This window comes from Sinohyriopsis cumingii, unplaced genomic scaffold (genome assembly GCF_028554795.1).
Source record: "Sinohyriopsis cumingii isolate HCF-2022 unplaced genomic scaffold, ASM2855479v2 utg000036l, whole genome shotgun sequence".
Taxonomy (NCBI): Eukaryota; Metazoa; Mollusca; class Bivalvia; order Unionida; family Unionidae; genus Sinohyriopsis; species Sinohyriopsis cumingii.
In genome coordinates this window covers 133089-141065 of record NW_028315863.1, presented here as the reverse complement: position 1 = coordinate 141065, position 7977 = coordinate 133089, and the positions used below count along the sequence as shown (strand labels likewise).

Below are 7977 nucleotides of genomic sequence, written 5' to 3'. Positions count from 1 at the left end.
AAACTATATTCTCTGACAGACAATCTTTTCGTCAATGGTTAGCAGCAATGTTGTACCTTTTTGGAATATGTTGATGTCACTATTTTGGTGGGTTCACTATTTGTTTATGAAAATTGATAAAGTTGTTAAAGAAATTAATATCTTTGTTTCTATCTATCTATCTCTAGGTGATTTGTTGGAACAACTGACACCTCCTAACTCCATGGGAATGGTATATGGAACGAGGAGATCACGGATAACAAGGAAGAAAGTGGGCGGATTTATTCCGTCCAGTTGCATTTTAGCTGGTTAACAAAGAATTTATTAATGTACAGATTGGTGGAGAAGAGGGCATTATGACTGATTGTTAAATCACGATTTCACCTTCCCTCCTTTAGCCATCAATCGTTTGTTTTGGTTTTTTTGTTGTGAATTTTTGGTTAGATTTAGTCATGTTTTAATTGTTTGTTTAGCGAAATATGAACATATTTGAAAACAAATATTTTCCCCATCTTACTCCCTTCCCCTCTCTATGTATTTCTCTCTTTTGCATTTCTCATTCACTGATAATCGAATGTAAATGCTTATAATTTTCAGTTTCTTTGCTCACTATCGTCCATTCATCAATTGTTTTTGTTCTTACGTGGATATTTGAATCAGATTATATTATGTATTAATGTATAATTATCTACATATGAACACATTTAAAAAACCATCAGACATCTCTCTCTCTCTGAATCTGTATATGTATCTGTCTCTATCTCCCTCCCTCTCTCTCTCTATGTATCTCATATATATATATATATATATATATATATATATATCACTCTCTCTCTCTCTGTATATGTATCTCTGTCTCTATCTCCCTCTCTCTTTCTCTACATGTATCTCACCTCTCTTTCTGTATCTCTCTCTTTCTGTATCTCTCTCACTCTCTCTCTCTCTCTCTCTTGCACACAATGTATATTTACTTTTATCTCTCTCTCTTTCTCTAACGACCAATCAAAATTAAATTTATATATTCTTCAATTGTACACTATTGTCATATACATAAAACCGTGAAATAAATAAATATAATTGAACCTGAAATGTTTCTCTTCTGATGACATTTCCTGACCGCATACTGCGTTATTTAAGAAAAACAGCGATCAGGCAATATGTCCATCCTTTTGTCCGTTGTTCCTGTATCATTCATTCTGTGACTTGAATCTTTCAAGTCATATTACACTTTTATTATACTGAAACAGGTATTGCGATTGGAAGTAATATAAATCTTCGGCAAATACAATGAACCCTAGCATAATTACTATGAATATAATGTTACAAATCTATGTCCTTAAACTAAGAAACAGAAATGAGCCAAAACCAACAAGTTTTGTAAAATTCAACAAATAAGTTATTTCCCTAAAATACAACGTAAATATTCAAAAATAACTTACTGTGTTGTTAATTAAATCCCCAATAGCCCTAAAAGTTTTATCACAAGTCCAAATGTATAAAATTTAAATTGAATTTTAGTGGTATTCCAAATCAGTTCAAATACTTAATGTGTTGATATGCCGGTTGTCTCGAATATGATAATGTGCCAGTGTCCTATAGTGTAGCTATGTATTACCAGTCTCTTGATGTATCCCACTAATATTATCCAAATATGTTCTTCTCTGAATTTACTATAATTCCAAACAAATGAGCACTGTGATTCCAGTGAAAAATAATTTGAATATATTCAAATCCAAAAATGAACACAACAATTCATATGATCATGCTTCAGATAGTATAGCAAGATTGAAGAATTTCTTTAGTAAACATGACTACAAAAAACGGACATAACAGTAGAACCAGGATGAACGTCACAGATGTTCCAATTGAGTGCATCACAGTACAAAGTCATATACAATTTGGTTTTTCTTTTATATTTTATGATATTCTCTTACTACAATTACAGAGTTTCAAAGGCCTCTGCAACATGTATTTTGATTGTAATTATTATATGGTGGCTCCTGTGCCAATATATACTCATAAAAGAATAACACAGAAAAGTAACAAACAAATTTAGTCTATGGTTTTATTTTGGAAACAGATCATTACCTACTGAAATAATTGCATGACTCACTTAAAGTAAATCTAACAGCACTAGATAAATTAATCCCCCAAGAAGGTGATTTAGTCAAGTTGGAAAAGAAATCAACAGCTGATACAAAGTGACAAAACGTCAGTCTAATCTCATTGTTCCCCTTTGTAAATAAGAAAAAAAGATATGCCATTCATTACCATAACTCAATGTTATATTCACCACTGGAAACCATCTTGGGATTGACAACTTCATTGACCACTGACTTCATGATCCATTGTATATTCCAGTTTTGACTAATTGCTTATAATTTAATGGACAATCAAATAAATGCTGATATCAGATGAAATATTAATACAATCATTTCATAAACTAACCTTCATTCAATTACGTGTCACGTCACTGAACTGTTAGCTACATCCAGTTCATAATGATTTTAAACTGGTATGATATTATTGGCCAATAAGTAGTAAACAGTAGTCTAGCAAATGTTGATCATGGGTGGCATGTTCAGTAAATTTGCAATGGAGAACACAATCTCAGTAGGAAATTATGCTGGAGTACCATGCATTAGAAATGGGTCACATTTAAATTCCAATTGTCAAAATACCAGGATATGCATCTATTCATAATCCTGGATAATGTTTCAAATGCAAAAGTCTTGGACTTTGTCTTTCAAGAGGACAGCTTATATAGAACAAAGAATAGATTTTGTATTTTAATGATATTACCCTTTATGATTTCTTTCTTATCTAAGGACACCTAAATTTCCTAAACACAGTTAAACCAGGATCATGCTGATATGCTGTTAAACCTTGTAGCAGCTACTGCTGTCTAATTTTAACAAAAGTGCTGAATTTGATTTAATTCTTGTGACAAATAGTATGCCCCAACATAAAGTACTGTTTCATTCACTTCAAAGAGTCTACAAAAAGTATCAAATGGACAAGAAACGTATATATATATATATGCATGGGTTTGAGTCTTGGATTCAGCTAATGTGGGTATGTGAGAAAGCTTGCCAGTAGCTTCTTGTGGGTCAGTGGTTCTTCCTCCACCATTAATACCAGCCACCATGTATAGACTATTGTGTGCTGAAAAATGGCGTTAAACCCTACAACAACATAGTTTCTTTTCTGACGATTTGAAATCAAGGTGGACTACAGATATGAAGTAATGATTAAAATAGGCATATAAAGCTAGAGATTGTACAGTGTCTTTTTGTAGTTCTAGTAATTATTTTCATGCCGGCATAATTTCTACTGAAGCAATATTCCCAAGTGAATATCGAAAACTGAAAACTTACTCCTGGGTGCATTCAGTTACAATTTCTAAGACTGGCTACACTTACTTAAATAAGTGTTCAAAAGATCAATTTATTCATCGGATGAGGTGAGGGGAAACTTTTGTCATCAATTCTGTATATCAGAGTTTTATCTGGACCATGTGAGGACACTGCCCAAACATTTTATCACAATTGTATCATATGTATGCTTGTCTGCTTTCATGACATGTGTCATTTTGATCTTCTTGAAATGATCAATTCTAGAAAACTTCACACTTGAATGGTTTCTCTCCAGTATGTATTACATGTCCTTCATTGAATCACCACTCTAAACATTATATCACAAACACTGCATATAAATGTTTTTACTCCTTTATACATTTTCATATGTCTGGTAACACTAGTACTCTGGCTAAACATTATTTTACAAACTTCAAATTTAAATGGTTTTTCTCCAGTAAGTATCTGAATGTGCCTGTTCAGGTTGTAACCTCGCTGAATATTTTATTGCAAATTTCACACTTGAATGCTTTTCTTTAGTATATAATCTCTTATGAGCATTGATGCTAAAACGGTGGTTAAACAGTTTGTCATAAACTTCACACTGGAAGAATATTTTGTCTCCAGTATGTACACTCCAGTGCTCTTTCATCTTTGAACAATTGATGCAGATTTCATAGCAAACTTCACATTTGAATGGCTTTTCTCCAGTATGTAACCTCGTGCGTTCTTTCAACTTTAAATGCCTACTAAACAATTCATTGCAAACTTCACAACTGAATGTTTTTTCTCCTGTATGTATCTTCAAGTTCACCCAAAACTCATCACTTTCACTAAGCATATTATCACTAGCCTCACATTTGAATGGTTTTCCTCCACACTGTATTCTTGTGTACTTCTTCACTATGGCATTATCTCTAAACAGTTTATCACAAACTTCACAAATGGATGTTGTTTTCTCCAATATACATCATCATGTGGGCATTCAAGTCTGAACTCCTACAAAACAGGTTAGTACATACTTCACATTTGAATGGTTTTCCTCTGCAGTGTGTTCTCATGTGCTTCTTCACTATGGCATTATCTCGAAACAGTTTATCACAAACTTCACAAATGAATGTTGTTTTCTCCAATATGTATCATCATGTGGGCATTCAAGTCTGAACTCCTACAAAACAGGTTAGGACATACTTCACACTTGAATGGTTTTCCTCCACATTGTATTCTTGTGTGCTTCTTCACTATGGCATTATCTCTAAACAGTTTATCAAAAACTTCACAAATGAATGTTGTTTTCTCCAATATGCATCATCACGTGGGCATTCAAGTCTGACCTCCTTCAAAACATGTTAGTACATACTTCACATTTGAATGGTTTCACTCCAGTATGTACCCTCATAAGGAAAATCACCGTGGACCTGTGGCTGAACGGTGTCACAAACTTCACACTTGAATGGCTTTTCATTTCCATCTAGTCTCTCGTGCTCTTTCAAGCCATACATGATTTAATCAGAAACTTCAGACATCAATGTCTTTTCAGCTACGTATAACTGCATGTTCTCCTTCACGTCGAAACTCTTGGAGTACCTTTAATTACGAATGTCACAATTGAGTATTTGCTGTTTGTTGTTCGGTTTTTTGTTTGTTGTTTGGTTTTTCTTGTTGTTGTTGTTGATGTTGTTTGGTTTCTTCCATCAGCAATAGTCTTTCTGATTAATGAATTCAGATTCGTTGCATCCTGGACTGTGGAGATTTGACCTGAAACCGAAGAGATTTACACATGGTCATTATATGACTAATGAGAGTAAAGAAAGCACTTAGTAAAGTTTTCCAATACATGAATGCCGACTCTGGCCAGAGAATTACACTCAATACATACCCAAGTCTAAATTAACTTGACAGAGTCAAAACGTACGTATGTATGAATACCAAAATGTGCCCAAGTCATAACGTACTCACCATAACGAACACCACGTTCATTGTGCGACTGATGCATTTGACCAACCATCTTAATAGAAATGTGGCTAGTACAGGTAATAGGCTTTTTCACTGAGGCACGACAAGCATTTTTCAGACAGTCACGAGTATGGGTTCAGCATAGACGAAGTAAACCGGAATTGAAGGGGTTTACCTGACTAAAGCGCCACCTTATCACATCAGGGGGAAGTAACTGACCAATGTTCCAATTGTCACAGCAGGTATTTCGGTACCAATTGTTTCTCCATAGACTTCAATGCTAATGTTTTGTGAAATAAATATATTTTCTATCCGACCTCAGTATGCATGTCACACACTGTCATAGAGAAAAATGGTAGATTGACAATTTGACAGGGACAAAACCAGGCACCCAATTACAATTAAGAGAGATAACTCTGCTGAAACTAGACAGGGGTAAGAGTTATCTAGTCACAGCTGAAGCATTTTCAGTTATGTGTACTACAATTATTTTTTTTAAATCATAAAAATACAACACATAATCTAGATATAAATTGTCATAATTTCACATGTTACCAGGAGGCTCATTTTTAAAAAATAAAATAAAATCCTAACAGGAAGTACAACTCTTACATGTTACCCCTATCACAGCTAATTTTGTAGTTTATTTCTGAACACACTGTTCCGTACACCTAAAGGACACACGGTACTAATCGTACGGAAGAACTATAGAAATGGGTGAAGAAATAATAGAGTATTTACGGGTTTGGTGGTCCATAACTGTTTAATAATGGTATAACGGTACCAATTGCGCAAGTCCAGGTGGGCGGAGCTTAAGGTGTATGGAACATTGTATTCAGAATTAAAGAACAACACTAGCTGTAATTGGTGCATTATGTAAGAGTTGTACTTTCTGTTTGGCTTTAAAAAAAAGTTGAGCCTCTTGGCAACATGTGAGTTTGTGTTAATTTCTATCTAGGTCATATTTTGTATCTTTTATGATTTTTTTTTAAAGATGGTACACATGGCTGAAAATGTGCCTGTTGTGACTAGATAACTCTTACCCCTGTCTAGTTCCAGTAGAGTTATCTCTCTTAAATGCAATGGAGTAACTGGTTATATCATTGTCAAATTGACAATCTAGCAGTGTTCTATATGACAGTGTGTGACATGCATGCCCAAGTTGGACAGAAAGTATATTTATTTCACAAAACATTAACATTGAGGTATATGGAAAAACAATTGGTACCGTGATGCCATAAAGAAAATTAAAATTTTAGTAAAAGTATCTTAAAATAGCTTATCCTAGATGTAATTTTTTTTCAAAAAAGATAGAAATATTTCTACTGATGCAATTTTAGTATTTGTACAGGCTTGACTCAGGAGTACTCAATACTGTTTCGTGCACATGTAGACAAACAAAATGCCGTGGCTCATATTGTGTTCCCCACACATAAGCTTGCACCAAGGTTAGATGTGCATGGATAATTATAGGTCTCATCATCAGCACCCAGAAATTTTAAGTTATTGAATTTTGAATATGATAGTGTTTACATATGTTTACTATTGGAGTTGAAAAAGTACCGCCAGTCCTTAAGCTCCGCCCATCTGGGTTTGTACAATTGGTATCGTTTATACCAGTAACCGACCGACGAACAGAAATCCTTGGAGATCAGGGGGGAAAATGCCTTTTGGCGGGATTCACGCTAGCATTGAATTCGCTATGTAAAAAGACCCTTATGGAGTATTACAATAGTAACTGGAACAGAAATTTTAGCATCAAATTTCAGTTTTCTTTTTTTTAGTTGTTTGTTTTGTCTGTTTTAATAATTTTGTTGTAGATTCATTTTAATTTTATATGGTTTTCGAATGTTTTCTTTTCTTGGAGCACTTCAGTACAGAGCCTTTTTACACCTAATTTTATTACGCATATTACGTTGTCATGCCCCTATTCAAATCCATAAATGTATACAAGGTATGCACTGTGTTTACTTGTTTTGTTAAGGTATTATGTATGCAATACTTGTACGTACATTTTTTTAGATTCTGATAATTTGATAATATTCCATTAAATAATACCCACCGCAAAGTGAAGTGTCCTTCATTGTTGTTTATCAATATGTGTTTACTACTATAAATATATTGATTCAATTTTTTTACCTATCCGAATAACCCGTATTCGTTTAACAGTTTGTGTTATGCGAAATAAACACGTTTTCTATTTGGTGCAATCAATGTCTGGATTTCAATTTGCCTTATTTCATAAGTCAGATCTAATTCACAATCACAAGTGATATTTCCACATTTATCATCTTTTCTCTCTCTCTCTCTCTCTCTCTCTTTATCGCGGGTTCGGTTCCCGGCCGAGTCATACCAAATACATATCGCTTGGCGCTCAGCAGTAACAGTTAGTGATAGGAACTGAAAACATGTTAAAGCTATATTACATATCCAATTCAAAATCTATCTATCTATCTATCTATCTATCTATCTATCTATCTATCTGTCTGTCTGTCTGTCCATCTGCCTGCCTGCCTGCCTGCCTACCTACCTACATATGTACCTGTATGTCTGCCCATTTCCCTCCCCCCCCCCCCACACACACACTCATCTGACTTGGCTTGTCCTTTCTTCTTCTTTTTCAGATTGATTTGATTAGCCAATTACTTCTCTCATATTAAGTTGCTAAGTTAACCAACGTGACGTT

General features: G+C 34.3%; 1 long non-coding RNA gene across 1 annotated transcript; it reads right to left on the bottom strand.

Moving 5' to 3' along the window:
- Positions 1-2030: 2030 nt before the first annotated feature.
- LOC149774994 (uncharacterized) lies at positions 2031-5470 on the bottom strand. The gene is made up of 2 exons (XR_016416653.1): positions 5295-5470; positions 2031-5093 (listed from the first exon to the last, which is right to left on the bottom strand). It is a non-coding gene; the product is annotated as an uncharacterized LOC149774994 (long non-coding RNA).
- Positions 5471-7977: the final 2507 nt, after the last annotated feature.